The sequence below is a fragment of the Pan paniscus genome, chromosome 2, assembly GCF_029289425.2.
Source record: "Pan paniscus chromosome 2, NHGRI_mPanPan1-v2.0_pri, whole genome shotgun sequence".
Lineage (NCBI taxonomy): Eukaryota > Metazoa > Chordata > Mammalia > Primates > Hominidae > Pan > Pan paniscus.
The window spans coordinates 186,868,795-186,890,306 of NC_085926.1; the positions used below are offsets into that span (position 1 = coordinate 186,868,795).

A 21,512-nucleotide genomic window follows, 5' to 3' on the forward strand; every position below is an offset into this window, starting at 1 on the left:
ACATAGGAAACACATATTGTATTATTTGATGTTAGAAAGGCAGAAAGGAACCAGAGCATGCTAGAGTTTTGTGGGTCATGGTAAAGAATTTGTGTAAAGACAATAGACGGTTTTGAAAAAGAGAGTGATGTAGTCTGAATTACATTAAAAATGTTAATCTTTTTGTTTCAATGGATAAATGGATAAAAAGTGTGGTACACATACACAGTGGAATACTATTCAGTCATTAAAAGGAATGAAACTCTGTCATTTGCAGCAACATGGATGGAACTGGAGTTCATTTTGTTAAGTGATAAGCCAGGCCCACAAAGGCTAATATCACATACTCTCACTCATATGTGAGCTAAAAAAGTTGATCTTATAGAAGTAGAGAGTGGAATGATGGTTACCAGAGGCTGAGGGGGTGTGGGAGGAAATGAAGAGAGGTTTGTTAATGGGCGCTAAAATGTAATTGGACTGAAGGAACTAGTTCTATTGTTCAGCAGCACTGTAGGGTGACTATAGTTAACAGTAATTTGTTGTGTATTTCAAAGTAGCCAGAAGGGAATATTTGGAATGCTCCCAACACAAAGAAATGATAAAGGTTTGAGGTGATAAGTATCCTAATTACCCATATTTGGTCATGACAATTATTATGTATCAATAAAAAACATAAATCTCTTTGGCTATTGTGTGGAAAGGATCACAGGAGGTAAGGGTAAGGGTAGTGAGACCAGTTAGGGAGGTGTTGTGTGGTTGTTCAGCGGAACGTAAGAGCTGGCTTGTTCTAGGGTGGAATCAGTGGAGAAGGAAAGTGGTTGAAGTTGGGACATATTTTGAAAGTGAAGATAACAGGACTCCCTGTTGGATTAAACGGGGTGGTGGTGAGGGAAAGAGAAGTCTCCTTGACTTCTGGTGCGAGTCAAAGGCAGCTGTTGGTGTCTAAATACTATTCATTGATCACAGCACTCATGGCATGCCTACAATAAGAGCTGCAGAAAAGAGACCATTCTGAAGTAAGCAAAGCATTTTCCTATGACATTACATATTTCTCCACCACAGTATGGACAGTATGCACAGGGGTTAGGAGCAGTGGCTCTGGAGCCACACTGCTTAACTGCGTAATTCCATCCTGCCATATGATGACTATGGATCTAGGTTAAAATAAATTATTTGCCCTTTTTTTCTTATGAGGAGAATAAGTAATACACACTTTATAGGATTTTGTGAAAATTAAATGAGTTAACACCTGAAAAGTACTTAGGAAAATGCCTGGCAAGAAATGATAGTTATTATATTTATTACTTTTTTTATTGGCTGTATAATATTTGATTATGTAAATGTATTAATTTATATAATAGGTCTCCCCACTTTCTTGGATATTTAGATGATTTCTAATGGGCTTTATTAGCTATAGTTATACAATGAACACTTTCACATATATACATATATACGTACATATTTTTCCATTATTATGATTATTTATTCAGGATAAACTTCTACGGTTTGAATCTGGTGGCTTAAATAATCTAAAAGATGCATGATTTAAGAGTTTTGATACATATTGCCAAATATTATACCCTTTTATACTCCCACTAGCTGAGTATTTCCTTACACCATAGCCAAATTTGGATACTATAATAAAAAAGAAAATAACACATTTACAAGTTTGGTAGAAAAAATTACATTCTTATTATTTCAGTTGACTTTAAAAATTATGGAATAGACTGAATGTTTTATGCAATAGTTAGCTGTTGGCCAGTTTTCTTTTGGAGTATTTGGATTTTTCTTCTTGATTTGTAGCAGTGTTTACCTGCTATTTTTGCTTCAATTTAGTTTAGTTTATCATTTGGTGGTGGTTGTTGGATTCAATGTGTACATCTTTTACTATATTGCATCTGTCTTCATCCTGATATCATGTAAACATCAACCATATTTTTAAAGGGCTAATTTATTTCAGCATATGGTATAAATTTATACCACAGATATTACGATATAAACCTAATATCTAGGTTTTTATTTTTCAAAATAGTTAAGTAATTGTTCCATATCCTTTATTTACTCTTGAATTTTTTGTTCTCCTTTAATTTAAAATGCTTACCCTAAAACATTACTGAGCTATTTCTATAGGAGTTTGTATATAAGTATGCAGATGGATTCATTTTTAAAAATGGAACACACTCACCTCATTTTTAATGTACAAAATTATTACATGTGTGTGGCTCTGTTTTTGAGTTTTCCTCTCTGTTTCATTTGCCCATCTCTGTATTCCTATACCAGTATCCTATTAGTGAGGTAACTGCAGCTCTTTAATTCCATTATGTATGTTCATGTGCATATTTATATATATTATACATATGTATTTTTTTTTTTTTTGAAACAGGATCTCACTCTGTTGCCTAGGCTGGAATGTGGTGACATGATCACAGCTCACTGCAGCCACAAATTCCTGGGCTCATGCAATCCTCCTGCTTCAGCCTCCTGAATAGCTGGGACTATAGGCAAGCGCTACTGTGCTCAGGTAATTTTTGTATTTTTGTGGAGATGGGGCCTTGTTTTGTTGCCCAGGCTGGCTTCAAGTGATCCTGCCGCCTTGGTCTCCCAAAGTGTTGGGATTACAGGCATGAAACACCACATCTGACCTCATTTAATATCTTATGTGTAAGTCCTCTAAATTATTCCTCACTTCAAAATGACATTGGAGTTTTAACTAGAATGGTCTTAAATGTAAAAATGAATTTTGGAGAATGTTAACAACATGAAACATCAAATCTCCCCAACCAGAGACATGTATTCATTCACTCTTCAAGTTTCGCAATTTTTGAGTTGAAATATTTAAGCAAGAAAGACAAACAACTAAATCACAACAATAAAACAACAACAACAACAACAAAACCTTTTTGTCTTGAAGAAATTTTACCCTTTGTCCTAGTCTGTTCAAGCTGCTAACAAAATCCCATAAACTGAGGGCTTAGAAATAGCAAACATTTATTTCTGAAGGCTGGGAATTCTAAGATCAAGGTGCTGGCAGATTCAGTGTCTGGTGGGGACCCTTCCTTCATAGGCTGAGCCTTTGCTCACTTCAGGACTGTGTGTTCACTTGGTTGGAAGGGCAAACAAGCTCCCTTGGGTCTCTTTTAAAAGACACTAATTCCATTAATGAGGGCTCCATCTTCATGATCTACTTACCTCCCCAAAGTCCTACCTCTTAATACCATCACTTTGGGAGTTAAGTTTCAACATATAGATTTTGAGGGACGCAAACATTCAGACCAGTGCAGCTTTGTGTTATTGAAAGATGCTGAAGACAAGATGAGCTCCATGACTCACTTCCTTGGCTCAAGATATGGAAGTCATGGAAGTGAGTTTCAAGTCATGGAAATGAGCTCCATGACTCACTTCTTTGACTTCCATGACTCAAGATAAGATGAGCTCCATGACCCTTTCTGAGTGTGAGGATTGGAAATACAGAAACAACAATAATGCATTATATGTGTGTGTTGCTGTTTTACTTATCAAAGTGTTTTTTAAATCTAAATATTACTTAACCTTCTCAGTATCTGTTGGAGGAAGGCAGGCAAACTGCTTAAAGTTCCATTTTATAGAAGAGGAACTTAGCGGGCAGAGCCCAAGTTGCCCAGGACAGCACAACTAGTTAACGTGGCCTTTGGCTTAAGATTAGGTCTTTTGGATTCTGGAGCTGGCTCCATAATACTCCTTAGCCTAGTGGGTTCTGGTTATGAAGAAAAGGATGGGTATAAATTGAAGAGCCTTAAATATGCAGCGTGCTGCCTCATGGGCCCAGGCCACCCTGATGCAGATACTTGATTCAGGGATACTTAGTTTCTACATTTCCAACCTCCTGCTTTATCTCCTCCACAGAGGCCAACATTCTCTTTTTTTTTTTTCCTTGTTACTTTCCTCCTTTACAGCTTGTTCTTGTGAAAACAACTTATATATCTGTAAATTTCACAGGGATTTTCTTATACTTAAGCTGTTGACAGGTCTAAAGTCTAAATTGTGAGGCAAAAATCTGATGCCATAGGTATCAGAGAGCTGAGCTAGAAAGGTGATGTTTTAATCCAGGTGAATTTTTCAGTTTCTAGAGTCATACTATGTAGGAAGGGCTTGCCTGGCCATTGGACAGATTCCATATAGCAAATGAATTCACAGAGTTGGAAGAACCTTTATATGCAGCATCCCAAATGCCTCTCTAAAGTCCTTAACTTTAAGGGAAACCTGCTCACTCCATTCTCCCTGGAGCTCCATGTTGATAAATTACCCGAAGGAATTTTATGAATCTACATCTTTTATGTCTGCAGACATGACCCTTCATCTGATGAATATTGAAACAGAATTCTCCAGTACAATAGAGGACTTGAGGACATTAGTAGGAGCTTGCTCTGAACCAACACTGGTTTCATCCAGGACTTGAACCTGGGCATTATTTTCTATCTGCTCAGTATATTGACCTGTCAGCACCTTATTTATTTTTTAAGCACATGCTCAATGGTCACCCACTCCAAGAGGTTTGAATGATTTAATACATGAAAAACATTTAACCACACCTAGCTTATATATAGTAAGAACTCAATAAATATTAGCTATTAATAATTTTAAAATGGCTTCCGAGTCTTCTAAACAAAGACTGAAATATGAGCTCGGCTTAACCTGTTAGGTGTATTAAAGGCATAACGACATTATTTTTCATTTGCCATAGTCACCTGAAGCTGTTGTTTCAGAGACAATGATTGTGTTGGGGTACCACTTACTGCTTGGTGTAAACCACGTTCCATGCACTAGTGTTCAGGTAGTCGCACAGAGAGGGAGAGAATTAGAGAAAATGACAGTGCCAGTGTCATCCATTAGGCACTGAGTCACAAGGCTTTGAGGTTAACATGGACTTGGAGACTACCTAGCCCCAAAGGCTCCTACAGCACTTCCAACCAGTAAGCCCCATGGCTCTGTGTCACTGTCTCCTTAAAATGGCAAAGTAGCCTATCCTATCTCTGGATAGCTATGTTAAATCCTCTTAATTTGGAACAAAATGTGACATTAGGACTTTTACCTAGGATTCCAGTTCTGTTCTCTGATACCACACAGGAAAAGTTTAGTCTCTCCTCTTTGAGACTGCTCTTCAAAATTCTTGGAGACCTGCAGTAGCTAAGCACTCTAGGATCTAGTTGTAGACCTCTGGCTTGTATATTGACTTCAAAGGTCAATTTGTATAATGTACTCTCCTGATTCATCTTTGGTGACTGAGTATGACTAGAGATTTAGTTTTATCCCTAGATGGGTTGGCATTACAGTTCTCTCTTGTAGACTGGTATGAGAAGTCATTCCTGATCCTTCTACTTTCCCAAATGCTACCCTTTTAAAGACTCTTTGTGTATGCCAGAGGGTACCATGGTTCAATATTTATATTCTGTTCTTCTTCAAAGTTTTCCTTGCTGTAATATTTTTTTTCTGATACTCACAGCTGTATACTTAGATTTGCAATTCCTTCTCTTGGGGGTAGTGGGGGATTTATACCATAGGGCTGAGAATCCAGGAATGGATCTTACCATATGGCCCTTGCCCCTGATTAAATCTGCTCGCCATTTTGTCCGAGTAAAACTCGGTGAAAATAAACATTATAAGTGAATCCGACAGAGAAAACTGATGCTGCTGAAGGGCCAAAAAAGACAAAATGTTTGGATGAATGTGAGCACCAGGTTTTCTTTAATTTCATTTTAATAGTTGCTGTATTTTTGGAAATGGTAATGCATTTATGTGGTTCAAAAATTTAACATTTATCTGTACACCAAACCCCCATGACACAATTTACCTATATAGTAAACCAGCACATGTACCTCTGAACCTAAAATTAAAGTTAAAAAAATACAGTGTTAACAGATGTACACTAAAAATCTGTTTCCCACCCCTGTTCCTAGTCACTGTGTGTTTCCTTGCTCACTGTGACTAAGTTTCTAGTGTGTAGTTTTGAAATGACAAGAAATATAAATGCATATTCTTATTTCCCCCTGTTTACATGATGGATAGTTCTGGCAGAAGCCAGTAGTGTTCACCAATATTCACACTCTTTTCTATCTAATAAAGACTTTGTGTGTGGATAAAACTCTTCCTTATGTGATCTTTTCTCTTTTAGCTCTCACTCTGTGCCTGAATGTAGAGGACTCTGAAGGCTTAGGCAAGAGGGGAGTTATAAGGCACCACAGAACCCTGAATGACTGCATGGAGCAGAACCCTTCGCAAACCTGCTCTTCAGGCCTGCTTTTTGAGACAGCTGGAAAAGATTCTTTCTCCTTTTCTAGCAATTACTCCCTCACTCCGACTCAAATGCCTACTCAGCCTCTAATATTCAGTATAAGTACGTGTATCACTAGAAATCTAGATCTGGGGATTTAACCTCAGAAGCTTTCTCTGCCTATCCTAACCCATACTGCCCATTTTTTAAAATTTTATTTTTATTTTTAATTTTTGTGGGTTCATAGTAGGTATATTATTTATGGGATATATGAGATGTTTTGATACAGACATGCAATGTGAAATAAGCAATAACATGGATGGAACTGGAAATCATTATGTTAAGTGAAATAAGCCAGTCACAGAAAGACAAGCATCGCATGTTCTCATTTATGGGATCTAAAAATCAAAACAATTGAACTCAGGGACATAGAGAGTAGAAGAATGATTACCAGAGGCTGGGAAGGGTAGTAATGGGCTGGGAGGGGTGAGAAGGTGGGACTATTGCTCACTTTTAAACCAATGCCTTATAGCATATTTTAAAGTCTATTTTAGAAGTTTACTCTGTTCTTACTCAGCAGATCATAAGCTGCTTGAACTCATAGAAAATGTTTTTTGCTTCTTGTATCACCTCAGTGCCGAGTAAAGTGTGATACAAAGTGGGGACTCAGTATATCTTAATTGATTCACTGATTTTCTAGTGGAACAGATGAGAGGTGACTGGGGAGCTTGAATGAGCTATCTCCAAATCAGATTCTGAGTCTGAACTTTTGGCCCAATCTAGAACTCTCCAGGAGTATTTTGAGGTATCTTCCAAGAAAATTTTCAAATCAGGAAAAAACTATCATTTTTATTGAGGACTTAGCCAAAGTTGAATATTCAGTAATTTAGAAAATTTTGCTGACAGCTTTGATTTTGTTGACTTTTAAGCATTAATAATTCCATAAAAAAGAGAAATCAGCTGAGGATTATGTTCCTTTATTTAAAGAAGTGAACAAAAGTGTTTCTGGGCACGTACATGTGGCTAAGGAGATTCATTTTGAGTTGAGAAGGAAATTCCCATTATATACCATCTTTCTTGAAAGGAGTCATCTAATTTTCTTCTTCCTTTGGGGATATTTTCATTACTTTTAAAAGGCTAATGGTGGAAGAAACTTCTCAACACAGGTCCATATGATGAAATAATTAATTAATTAAATTTATTCAGCAGTAATTGAGCACTTAGTAAACTAAAGGCACTATACAAAACAGGATGAAGCATGTAACAGAGAATGGAAGCATATGCAAAATGAAAAGAATACTGGATAAACATCAACAACAGCAGTATCAATAGCAGTAGTAATGGTAGCTGCTATTATTCAGCATGTATTCATGCCAGGAACACTAATTATATAATTCCTAACTCTCAAAATAACCCTTCAAAGTAAGTATTTACTAATATACATATTTTTATAGTTAAGAAAATTGGTAAAACTACGATGTGTATTTGAATATAGCTGTTTCTCAATCCGCATGCAGCTTCCCGATCACTAAGCACACTTTCTTGCAGCACAGGGGCTGGGTTCAAGTCTAGATTTTGTCTCTTAATGTTTGTTGAGCCTCGGTTTTCTTACCTTAACATCTGGATGATGATCATCTTGGCTCTACTTATCTCCCAGGACGATGTTCTAATCAAAGGGCCTAGAGGATGTGAAAGGGTTTGTGCAGAACCCATAACACAATAGTGTGGAAAGTGATAAATGATGCAATACAGGCACCGAGGAGAAGGAAGCGGTGTCCAGAGGGAGAGACACCCCTGTTGGGATATCAGAACAGTAATAAACATTTGTGGATATGGGCTTTTGGGGAGCAGCCATGGCTTCTGCTCTGAAAGAGTGGCTCTCCTCTGGCAGGCAAATACACTCTGACAACTATAATGGAGTTCTAATCACAAGGCAAAAATCTAAACTTGAACTCAGGCCCTGTGACTACAAGAAAGTGTGTGGAGTGGTGGGGGAAAGCTACATATGGATTGAGAAACAACTGTATTCTAAAGAGCACTGTCATCACAATCATTACAGTCCCAGTTTTAAAAAAAAAGTAGTAATTTCTTTATGTGCCTCAGAGGTTCTAAGTCAAGGGTGAGCAAACTTTAGCTTCTCGCCTAAGTGTTTGTTTTTGTAAATAAAGTTTTATTGGAATACAGCCAGGCACATTTTTGAATGTATTTTCTATGGCAGACTTGAGTGGTTGCTACAGAGACTGCATGGCCTGCAAAATTTAAAATATTTACAATCTGGTTCTTTAAGAAAATGATTCAAGCGGTCCTACTTTAAATGGAGACAGCAGGCATCAGTTAAATAAAAATAATGGTCATGTTACATATGTATCTGCATGTGTGTGAGTGGTGAGAGGGGCCAATGGGGTGAGCAACGCGAGTACCATCGACTCTGTCCACTGTTGATGGAATCTACTTTGTTCGCAGTTAGTCACTAGGAGAGGCAGCACACTGCGATCAGTTGTTCACAAGTTTGGCTGCATATTGGAATCACTTGGACATCTTTTAAAACTCTTCATGCACAGGCTGTACCCAGAACAATGTAATTAGGATCTCTCCAAATATGATTGGAGATCAGTGATTATTATAGCTTTACAGGTGATTCCAATGTGCCGCTGAAGTTGCAAATCATAATGTAGGAAAATAACCTTGGCCTGGGTTTCTAAAATGTAGTTCGCAGCCCAAGAATTAGTACAATTTTACTTTAACTAAATACTGAATGTATAAATGAGAAATTACTTGCTATTCATGCTTTTTTTCCTTCCAAAGCAGTATTTTTTACTGTCTTTCTTGGACTGACAAGAAGCCTGGGAGGCTCTAAAGCAATGGGATTATTAATTTGGGTTTTCTTTTTGCTGTAAGAGATTGTACATGCTCCATGCACAATAGATTTCAGAGTTTATGGACACTGGAAGGCATCAAAATTGTATGGAAAAGGAAACAGCCATCGGGCTAGTCCCTTGGGATTTAAGATGTGCTGAGGAAAACACAACAGAACACAATAAAATATTGTCTCTGTTTGAATAGAGTTTTTAAGCATTATTCTATAGTGCTTAATGGCAGAGAATGGGCAACTCAGTACTTTTTCTTATCTCTCCAAGACCTCTTTACTCTTCCTGGATTGAGAATGAGTGGGTCGGCAAAGGTGATTGAGAAGGGTGTGCGAGTAAACTGGGGATTTGCTATTTGCCTTTGTGCTGTGGCTTTTCATTTGATACCATAGAACTAATTGTTTACCCCAGCACAGAGTAGGCCTACTAAATCAATGAATGCATTCTGGTTATTTTCAATCAGTAACCAGAATGCATTCACTGATTCCACCACTGTTTCATGGCCCACCGGCTGGCTATGAGAGCTACAGAGTCCAAATTTGGGGTGTGTTTTCTGAAGCCATGATCAAAATCCAAGTATGTTCATTAGGGTTGTGGAAGGATTGTGGAAAACTTAAACCTATTAACTCATTAGCTCCCATTAATATTGATAATTTATTTGACTGGTCTGAGGGAAAGGACATTGGCCTAGTAAATGTAAATAATACCTAAGAGAAGTGGGTATACTAGACCAAGGAGTAGGATGAGAATGATGCTAGTTAGGGAAGGCAGATGTATTGAGACCCTTTAAGGAGGGCCTGCGAAATTGGGTAAGTAAAAATTCTACTCAGTGAAAAGGTCTCTTTTCCCCTCCAATTGTAAAAGTAACCCCTGATTTTATATATATATACAGCACCTGCAGAAATGCAAAGAAATATATTTTAAAAAGCAAGAAAACTAAAATCATCTCATAATCTTCTCTATTAATGCTTTCTGATCATTTTTTCCATTTATTAATGCAAAGTTCTTTCCCAATAGAAATAAATATAATATTTATATCTAGTATTTACCAATAGTGTTATCTTATGACTCTCAGGTGGTCGACACCCAGGTGCAATAATTCTCTCTCTTTTTTTTATTTCCAACTTTTATTTTAAGTTCAGGGGTACATGTGCAGGATGTGCAGGTGTGTTATATAGGTAAATGTGTGCCATGGTGGTTTGCTGCACAGATCATCCCATCACCCAGGTATCAAGCCCAGCATCCACTAGCTATTTTTCCTGATCCTTTCCCACCCCTTGCCCTCCCACAGGCCCCAGTGCATGTTGTTCCCTACCATGTGTTCATGTGTTCTCATCATTTAGCTCCCACTTATAAGTGAGAACATAGGTATTTCATTTCCTGTTCCTGCATTAGTTTGCTAAGGATAATGGCCTCCAGCTCCATCCATGTCCCTGCAAAGGACATGATCTTCTTCCTTTTCATGGCTGCATAGAATTCCATGGTGTATATGTACCACATTTTCTTTACCCAGTCTATCACTGATGGACATTTAGGTTGATTCCATGTCTTTGCTGTTGTGAATAGTGCTCCCGTGAACATGTGTCTTCATAATAGAAAAATTTATATTCCTTTGGGTATATACCCAGTAATGGAATCACTGGGTTGAATGATATTTCTGTCTTCAGCCATTTGAAGAATCACCACACTATTTTCCACAATGGCTGAGCTAATTCACACTCCTACCAACAGTGTATAAGCATTACTTTTTCTCCACAACCTCACCAGTACCTGCTATTTTTTAGCTTTTTAATAATAGCCATGACTGGTGTGAGATGGTATCTCATTGTGGTTTTTGATTTGCATTTCGCTAATAATCTGTGGTGTTGAGCTTTTTTTTCACGTTTGTTGGCTGCATGTATGTCTTCTTTTGAAAAGTGTCTCTTCATGCCTTTTGCCCACTTTTTAATGGGGTTGTTTTTCTTTTGTAAATATGTTTAAGTACTTTGTAGTGTCTGGATAATAGACCTTTGTCAGATGGATAGATTTCAAAAATTTGTCCCATTCTGTAGGTTGTCTGTTTACTCTGTTGACAATTTCTTTTGCTGTGCAGAAGCTCTTTAGTTAATTAGATCCCATTTGTCTATTTTTGCTTTTGGCATCTTCCTCATGAACTCTTTACCCATGCCTATGTCTTGAATGGTATTACTAGGTTTTCTTCTAGGGTTTTTATAGTTTTGGGTTTTACATTTAAATCTTTAATCCAGCTTGAGTTGATTTTTTTTGGTATATGGTGTAAGGAAGGGGTCCAGCTTCAATCTTCTGCATATGGCTAGCCAGTTCTCCCAGCACCATTTATTGAACAGGGAATCATTTCCCCATTGTGTGTTTCTGTCAGCTTTGTTGAAGATCAGATGGTTATAGGCATGTGGTCTCATTTCTGTGTTTTCTATTCTGTTAGATTGATCTATATGTCTGTTGTTGTCCAGTACCACGTTGTTTTGGTTACTGTAGCCTTGTAGTATAGTTTGAAGTCAGGTAGCCTGATGCCTCCAGCTTTGTTCTTTTTGCTTATGATTGCCTTGTCTAATCGGCTCTTTTTTTTGTTCCATATGAATTTTAAAATAGTTTTTCCTAATTCCGTGAAGAATGTCAATGGTAGTTTAATGAGAATAGCATTGAATCTATAAATTACTTTGGGTAGGATAGCCATTTTCATGATATTGATTCCTCCTATCTGTATTAGTTCATTTTCACGCTGCTGAAAAGACATATTCGAGAATGGGCAATTTACAAAAGAAAGAAATTTAATGGAGAACTCATAGTACCATGTGGCTAGGGAAGCCTCTCAATCATGGCAGAAGGCAAGGAGAAGCAAATCAAATCTTACTTAGATGGTGGCAGGCAAAGAGAGCTTGTGCAGGGCAACTCCCATTTTTAAAACTATCAGATCTTGTGAGACCCATTCACTATCATGAGAAGAGCATGGGAAAGACCGGCCCCCATGATTCAATCATCTCCCACTGGGTCCATCCCACAACATGTGGGAATTATGGGAGCTATGAGATGAGATTTTGGTGGGACAAAGAGCCAAACCATATCACTATCCATGAGCATGGGATGTTTTTCCATCTGTTTGTGTCCTCTCTGATTTCTTTGAACAGTTATTTGTAGTTCTCCTTGAAGAGGTCCTTCACTTTCCTTGTTAGCTGTATTCCTAGTTATTTTATTCTTTTTGTAGCAATTGTGAATGGGAGTTCATTTGTGATTTGGCTCTCAGCTTGCCTATTGTTTGTGTATAGGAATACTAGTGATTTTTGCACAGTGATTTTGTATCCTGAGACTTTGTTGAAGTTGTTTATCAGTTTGAAAAGCCTTTGGGCTGAGATGACGGGGTTTTCTAGAGGTAGGATCATGTCATCTGCAAACAAAGTTAATTTAGCTTCCTCTCTTCCTATTTAAATATGCTTTATTTCTTTCTCTTGGCTGAGTGCCTTGGCCGGAACTTCCAATACTATGTTGAATAGGAGTAGTGAGACAGAGCAACCTTGTGTTGTGCTGGTTTTCAAGAAGAATGCTTCTAGCATTTGCCCATTCACTGTGATATTGGTTGTGGGTTTGTCATATATGACTTTTATTATTTTGAGGTATGTTCCATTAAAACCTAGTTTATTGAGAATTTTTAAATGAAGGAATGTTGAATTTTATCTAAGGCCTTTTCTGCACTTATTGAGATAATCATGTGGTTTTTGTCTTTAAGTAGGTGATGAATTATGTTTATTAATTTGTGTATGCTGAACCAGTCTTGCATCCCAGGGATGAAGCCTACTTGATAATGGTGGATAAGCTTTTTGATGTGCTGCTGGATTTGGTTTTGCCAGTATTTTGTTTTCAATTTTTCAGAATAGTTTCAGTAGGAATGATACCAGCTCTTCTTTGTACATCTGGTATAATTCAGCTGTGAATCCGCCTGGTCCTGGACTTTTTGGGTTGGTAGGCTATTTATTACTGACTCAATTTCAGAACTCATTATTGGTCTATTCATGGATTCAATTTCTTTCTGGTTCATTCTTGGGAGGGTGTATATGTCCAGCAATTTATTCATTTCTTCTAAATTTTCTATTTTATGTGCATAGGGATGTTTATAATATCCTCTGATAGTTGTTTTTATTTCTCTAGGGTCAGTGGTAATATCCCCCTTATCATTTCTGATTGTGTTTTTTGAATCTTCTCTCTTTTCTTCTTTGTTAGTCTAGCTAGTGGTCTATTTTATTAATTTTTCAAAAAATCAGTTCCTGGATTTGTTGATTTCTTGAAGGATTTTTCATATCTCTACGAAGGAGATAGAAATATCTTTTGTATTTCTATCTCCTTCAGTTCAGCTCTAATCTTGGTTATTTCTTGCCTTCTGCTAGCTTTGGGGTTTGTTTGCTCTTGATTCACTAGTTCTTTTAGTGATGTTAGGTTGTTAACTTGAGATCTTTCTAGCTTTTTGATGTGGGCATTTGGTGATATAAATTTCCCTCTTTTCACTGCTTTAGCTGAGTCTCAGAGATTCTGGTACTTTGTATCTTTGTTCTCACTGGTTTCAAAAAACCTTCTTGATTTCTACCTTAATTTCATTATTTACCCTAAATTCATTCAGGAGCAGGTTGTTCAATTTCCATGTAGTTGTATGGTTTTAAGTAAATTTCTTAATCTTGAGTTCTAATTTGATTGTGCTGTGGTCCAGGAGACTGCTTGTTATGATTTCAGTTCTTTTGCATTTGCTGAGGAGTGTTTCACTTTCAATTATGTGATCATTTTTTTGAGTAAGTGCTATGTGGCAATAAGAAGAATGTATATTCTGTTGTTTTGGGTCAAAGAGTTCTGTAGATATCTATCAGGTCCACCTGATCCAGAGGTGAGTTCAGGTCCTGAAAATCCCTGTTATTTTCTGTCTTGATGATTTGTTTAATATTGTCAGTAGGGTGTTAAAGTATCCCACTATTATTGTGTGGGATTTGAAGTCTCTTTGAAGTTTTCTAAGAACTTGCTTTATGAATCTGGGTGCTCCTGTATTCGGTGCATAAATATTTAGGGTAGTTAGCTCTATGCTACATATATATGAACCCTCTACCCTTATATATTGCCCTTCTTTGTCTTTTTTTGACTTTTGTTGATTTAAAGCCTGTTTTGTCAGAAACTAAGATTGCAACCCCTGCTTTTTAATTTTTTCATCCATCCCTTAATTTTGAGCCTGTGATGTTCTTACCTGTGAAATGGATCTCTTGAAGATAGCATTGCAGTGGGTGTTGGTTCTTTATCCAGCTTGCCACTCTGTCTTTTCATTGGGGGCCCATGTCATCTTCTTACATTTAAGGTTAGTATTGTTATGTGTGAATTTGATCCTGCCATCATGATGCTAGCTGGTTACTTTGCAGACTTGTTTATGTGGTTGTTTCATAGTGTCACTAGTCTGTGTACTTCAGTGTGTTTTTGTAATGGCTGCTAATAGTTTTTCTTTTCCATATTTAGTGTTTCTTTCAGAAGATGTTGTAAGGCAGGTCTAGTGGTAACAAATTGCCTCAGCATTTGCTTGTCTGAACAGGATCTTATTTATTTCTCCTTCACTTATGAAGCTTAGTTTGGCTGGATATGAAATTCTTGGTTGGTATTTTTTTCCTTTAAGAAAGTTGAATACTGGCCCCCTATCTCTTCTGACTTGTAGGGTTTCCACTGAAAGGCCTACTGTTAGTCTACTGGGCCCCCACTGTAGGTGACTTGGCCTTTCTCTCTCACTGCCCTTAACATTTTTTCTTTCATTTCGACCTTGGTGAATGTGATGATGATGTGTCTTGGGGTAATCTTCTCATGGAGTGTTATAATGTATGATATGGTTTGGCTCTGTGTTCCCACCTAAATCTCATTTTGAATTAGAATTCCCACATTTCATGGGAGGGGCCTGGTGCAAGGTGACTGAATCATGGGGGAAATCTTCTCCCTTGCTGTTCTCATGATTGTGAGGGAGTTCTCACAAGATATTGTCATTTGAAAGTGTGTGGCACTTCCCCCTTTGCTTTCTCTTTCTCCTGCTCCAACAGGGGAAGATGTGCCTTGTTTCCCCTTTGCCTTCCACTATGATTGTAGGTTCCCTGAGGAGCCCCAGTCATGCTTCCTGTTAAGCCTGGAGAACTGATTCAACTAAATGCCTTTTCTTCATAAATTACTCAGTCTCAGGTAGTACTTTATAGCAGTGAGAAAATGGAATACTACAGAAAATTGGTACCAGGATAGTGGGACACTGTTATAAAGATACTTGAAAATGTAAAAAGAACTTTGGAACTGGTTAGCAAGTAGAGGTTGGAACAGTTTGGAGGGGTCAGAAGAAGATAAGATGACGCAGGAAAGTTTGGAACTTCCTTGAGATTTTTTTGAATAATTTTGACCAAAATGGTAATAGTGATATGGACAAGAAAGTCCAGGGTGAGGTGTTCTCAGGTGGAGATTAAGAACTTATTGGGAACTGGAGTAAATGTTATTCTTGCTAAGCTTTAGGAAAAGACTGGTGGCATTCTGCCCCTGTTCTAGGGATCTGTGGAACTTTGAACCTGGGAGAGATGATTTAGTGTATCTGGTGGAAGAAATTTCTAAGCAGTAAAACATTCAAGATGTGGCCTGGCTGCTTGTAACTGTGTACAGTTATATGCATTCACAAAGAGATGGTCTGAAATTGAAACTTATGTTTAAAAGGTAAGCAGAGCATAAAAGTTTGGAAAATTTGCAGCCTAACTATATGGTAGAGAAGAAAAAAACATTTTCTGGAAGAAATTAAAGCTGCTTGCAGAAATTTGCATAAGTAAAGAGGAGCCAAATGTTAATAGCCAAGACAATGGGGAAAATGCCCCCAGTGCATGTCACAGACCTTCGTGACAGCCCCTCCCATCCCAGTCCTGGAGGCTTAAGAGGAAAAAATGGTTTCATAAGCCAGGCCCAGGGCCCTGCTGCTCTTTGCAGCCTTGAGACATGGTGCCCTGTGTCCCAGCTACTCCTGCTTAAGCTGTGGCTAAAAGGGGCCAGGATACGGCTTGGGCCATTGCTTCAGAGGGTGCAAGTCCCCCAGACTTTGGTGGTTTCTATGTGGTGTTGGGCCTGCAGGCACACAGAAGGTAAGAGTTGAGGTTTGGGAACCTCCACTTAGATTTCAGAGGATTTATGGAAACAAATGGATGTCTAGGCAGAAGTTTACTGTAGGCACAGAGCCCTCATGGAGAGCCTGTACAAAGGCAGTACAGAGGGGAAATGTGGAGTTGGAGCCCCCACACAGAGTCTCCACTAAGACACTGCCTAGTGGAGCTGTGAGAAGAAGGCTACCATCCTCCAGACCCCAGAATGGTAGATCCAATAACAGCTTGCACCGTGTACCTGGAAAAGCTGCAGGCACTCAATAACAGCCTGTGAAAGCAGCCAAGAGGCCTGTACCCTGTAGAGCCACAGCAGTCGAGATGCCCAAGGCCTTGGGAACCCATCCCTGGCATCAATGTGGCCTTGATGTGAGACATGGAGTCAAAGGAGATTATTTTGGAACTTTAAGATTTAAAGACTGCCCTGCTGGGTTTCAGAATTGCTTGGGGCCTGTAGCACCTTTATTTTGGCCAATTCCTTCCATTTGGAATGGGAGTATTTACCCAATAATTGTGCTGCCATTGTATTTTGGAAGTAACTAAGTATGTCCCTTCTGTATATGAGCCTCTTTTTGATTTTATAGGCTCATAAACAGAAGGGACATACTTTGTCTCAGATAAGACTTTGGATTGTGGACTTTTGAGTTAATGTTGGAATGAGTTAAGACATTGGGGGACTGTTGGAAAGGCATGACTGGTTTTGAAATGGGAGAAGGACATGAGATTCAGGAGGGGCTGGGATGGAGTGATATGACTGTGCTCTGTGACCCCACCCAAATCTCATTTCAAATTTTAATCCTCATGTGTTTGGTGAGGGACCAGGTGGGAGGTAATTGAATTATGGGGGTGGACTCCCATCTTGCTATTCTTGTGATAGTGAGTGAGTTCTCATGAGATCTGGTTTTATGAAAGTGTGTGGCACTTCCCCCTTCATGCTCTCTTTCTCCTGCTCTGCCATGGGAAGATGTCCCTTGCTTCCCCTTCACCTTCTGCCATGATAGTAAGTTTCCTGAGGCCCCCCAGTCATGCTTTCTATTAAGCCTACAGAACTGTGAGTCAATTAAACCTCTTTTCTTCATAAATTACTCAGTCTCTGGTAGTTCTCTATAGCAGTGTGAAAACGAATTAATATACTGGGTTCTCTGCATTTCCTGAATTTGAATGTTGGCCTGTCTAACTGGGTTGGGGAAGTGCTCCTGGATGATATCCTGAAATATGTTTTCTAAATTGGTTCCATTCTCACTGTCTCTTTCAGGTACCCCAATCAGTTGTAGATTTGGTATCTTTTCATAATCCCATATTTCTTGGACATTTTGTTCATGCCTTTTCATTTTTTTTTTCTAATCTTGTCTGCCTGTCTTATTTCAGAAAGACAGTCTTTGAGCTCTGAGATTCTTTTTTTTTTTTGATTAAAATATATATTTTTTTATATTATTATACTTTAAGTTTTAGGGTACATGTGCACATTGTGCAGGTTAGTTACATATGTATACATGTGCCATGCTGGTGCACTGCACCCACTAACACATCATCTAGCATTAGGTATATCTCCCAGTGCTATCCCTCCCCCCTCCCCCCACCCCACAACAGTCCCCAGAGTGTGATGTTCCCCTTCCTGTGTCCATGTGATCTCATTGTTCAATTCCCACCTACGAGTGAGAATATGCGGTGTTTGGTTTTTTGTTCTTGTGATAGTTTACTGAGAATGATGATTTCCAATTTCATCCATGTCCCTACAAAGGACGTGAACTCATCATTTTTTATGGCTGCATAGTATTCCATGGTGTATATGTGCCACATTTTGTTAATCTGGTCTATCCTTGTTGGACATTTGGGTTGGTTCCAAGTCTTTGCTATTGTGAATAATGCCTCAATAAACATACGTGTGCATGTGTCTTTATAGCAGCATGATTTATAGTCCTTTGGGTATATACCCAGTAATGGGATGGCTGGGTCCAATGGTATTTCTAGTTCTAGATCCCTGAGGAATCGCCACACTGACTTCCACAATGGTTGAACTAGTTTACAGTCCCACCAACAGTGTAAAAGTGTTCCTATTTCTCCACATCCTCTCCAGCACCTGTTGTTTCCTGACTTTTTAATGATTGCCATTCTAACTGGTGTGAGATGGTATCTCATTGTGGTTTTGATTTGCATTTCTCTGATGGCCAGTGATGATGAACATTTTTTCATGTGTTTTTTGGCTGCATAAATGTCTTCTTTTGAGAAGTGTCTGTTCATGTCCTTTGCCCACTTTTTGATGGGGTTGTTTGTTTTTTTCTTGTAAATTTGTTTGAGTTCATTGTAGATTCTGGATATTAGCCCTTTGTCAGATGAGTAGGTTGTGAAAATTTTCTCCCATTTTGTAGGTTGCCTCTTCACTCTGATGGTAGTTTCTTTTGCTGTGCAGAAGCTCTTTAGTTTAATTAGATCCCATTTGTCAATTTTGGCTTTTGTTGCCATTGCTTTTGGTGTTTGAGACATGAAGTCCTTGCCCATGCCTATGTCCTGAATGGTAATGCCTAGGTTTTCTTCTAGGGTTTTTATGGTTTTAGGTCTAACGTTTAAGTCTTTAATCCATCTTGAATTGATTTTTGTATAAGGTGTAAGGAAGGAATCCAGTTTCAGCTTTCTACATATGGCCAGCCAGTTTTCCCAGCACCATTTACTAAATAGGGAATCCTTTCCCCATTGCTTGTTTTTCTCAGGTTTGTCAAAGATCAGATAGTTGTAGATATGCGGCATTATTTCTGAGGGCTCTGTTCTGTTCCATTGATCTATATCTCTGTTTTGGTACCAGTACCATGCTGTTTTGGTTACTGTAGCCTTGTAGTATAGTTTGAAGTCAGGTAGTGTGATGCCTCCAGCTTTGCTCTTTTGGCTTAGGATTGACTTGGCGTTGCGGGCTCTTTTTTGGTTCCATATGAACTTTAAAGTAGTTTTTCCCAATTCTGTGAAGAAAGTCATTGGTAGCTTGATGGGGATGGCATTGAATCTGTAAATTACCTTGGGCAGTATGGCCATTTTCATGATATTGATTCTTCCCACCCATGAGCATGGAATGTTCTTCCATTTGTTTGTATCCTCTTTTATTTCCTTGAGCAGTGGATTGTAGTTCTCCTTGAAGAGGTCCTCCACATTCTTGTAAGTTGGATTCCCAGGTATTTTATTCTCTTTGAAGCAATTGTGAATGGGAGTTCACTCATAATTTGTCTCTCTGTTTGTCTGTTGTTGGTGTATAAGAATGCTTGTGATTTTTGTACATTGATTTTGTATCCTGAGACTTTGCTGAAGTTGCTTATCAGCTTAAGGAGATTTTGGGCTGAGACGATGGGGTTTCCTAGATATACAATCATGTCGTCTGCAAACAGGGACAATTGGACTTCCTCTTTTCCTAATTGAATACCCTTTATTTCCTTCTCCTGCCTGATTGCCCTGGCCAGAACTTCCAACACTATGTTGAATAGGAGTGGTGAGAGAGGGCATCCCTGTCTTGTGCCAGTTTTCAAAGGGAATGCTTCCAGTTTTTGCCCATTCAGTGTGATATTGGCTGTGGGTTTGTCATAGATAGCTCTTATTATTTTGAAATATGTCCCATCAATACCTAATTTATTGAGAGTTTTTAGCATGAAGAGTTGTTGAATTTTGTCAAAGGCCTTTTCTGCATCTATTGAGATAATCATGTGGTTTTTGTCTTTGGCTCTGTTTATATGCTGGATTACATTTACTGATTTGCATATATTGAACCAGCCTTGCATCCCAGGGATGAAGCCCACTTGATCATGGTGGATAAGCTTTTTGATGTGCTGCTGGATTTGTTTTGCCAGTATTTTATTGAGGATTTTTGCATCAATGTTCATCAAGGATATTGGTCTAAAATTCTCTTTTCTGGTTGTGTCTCTGCCCGGCTTTGGTATCAGAATGATGCTGGCCTCATAAAATGAGTTAGGGAGGATTCCCTCTTTTTCTGTTGATTGGAATAGTTTCAGAAGGAATGGTACCAGTTCCTCCTTGTACCTCTGGTAGAATTCGGCTGTGAATCCATCTGGTCCTGGACTCTTTTTGGTTGGTAAGCTATTGATTATTGCCACAATTTCAGATCCTGTTATTGGTTTATTCAGAGATTCAACTTCTTCCTGGTTTAGTCTTGGGAGTGTGTATGTGTCGAGGAATTTATCCATTTCTTCTAGATTTTCTAGTTTATTTGCGTAGAGGTGTTTGTAGTATTCTCTGATGGTAGTTTGTATTTCTGTGGGATTGGTGGTGATATCCCCTTTATCATTTTTTATTGCGTCTATTTGATTCTTCTCTCTTTTTTTCTTTATTAGTCTTGCTAGCGGTCTATCAATTTTGTTGATCCTTTCAAAAAACCAGCTCCTGGATTCATTAATTTTTTGAAGGGTTTTTTGTGTCTCTATTTCCTTCAGTTCTGCTCTGATTTTAGTTATTTCTTGCCTTCTGCTAGCTTTTGAATGTGTTTGCTCTTGCTTTTCTAGTTCTTTTAATTGTGATGTTAGGGTGTCAATTTTTGATCTTTCCTGCTTTCTCTTGTGGGCATTTAGTGCTATAAATTTCCCTCTACACACTGCTTTGAATGTGTCCCAGAGATTCTGGTATGTTGTGTCTTTGTTCTCGTTGGTTTCAAAGAACATCTTTATTTCTGCCTTCATTTCGTTATGTAACCAGTAGTCATTCAGGAGCAGGTTGTTCAGTTTCCATGTAGTTGAGCGGTATTGAGTGAGATTCTTAATCCTGAGTTCTAGTTTGATTGCACTGTGGTCTGAGAGATAGTTTGTTATAATTTCTGTTCTTTTACATTTGCTGAGGAGAGCTTTACTTCCAAGTATGTGGTCAATTTTGGAATAGGTGTGGTGTGGTGCTGAAAAAAATGTATATGCTGTTGATTTGGGGTGGAGAGTTCTGTAGATGTCTATTAGGTCTGCTTGGTGCAGAGCTGAGTTCAATTCCTGGGTATCCTTGTTGACTTTCTGTCTCATTGATCTGTCTAATGTTGACAGTGGGGTGTTAAAGTCTCCCATTATTAATGTGTGGGAGTCTAAGTCTCTTTGTAGGTCACTCAGGACTTGCTTTATGAATCTGGGTGCTCCTGTATTGGGTGCATGTATATTTAGGATAGTTAGCTCTTCTTGTTGAATTGATCCCTTTACCATTATATAATGGCCTCCTTTGTCTCTTTTGATCTTTGTTGGTTTAAAGTCTGTTTTATCAGAGACTAGGATTGCAACCCCTGCCTTTTTTTGTTTTCCATTTGCTTGG

The 21,512-nt window shown here is 38.4% G+C and overlaps 1 protein-coding gene across 1 annotated transcript in view; it reads left to right on the forward strand.

Moving 5' to 3' along the window:
- The window catches only part of TPRG1 (tumor protein p63 regulated 1), a 383,450-nt gene that overhangs the window by 51,354 nt on the left and 310,584 nt on the right, over positions 1-21,512 (forward strand). The window contains exon 2 of the mRNA XM_063603024.1: positions 2,363-2,500. The gene's annotated coding sequence lies outside the window, so the exon portion shown is untranslated. The remainder of the gene's footprint in view (positions 1-2,362; positions 2,501-21,512) is intronic.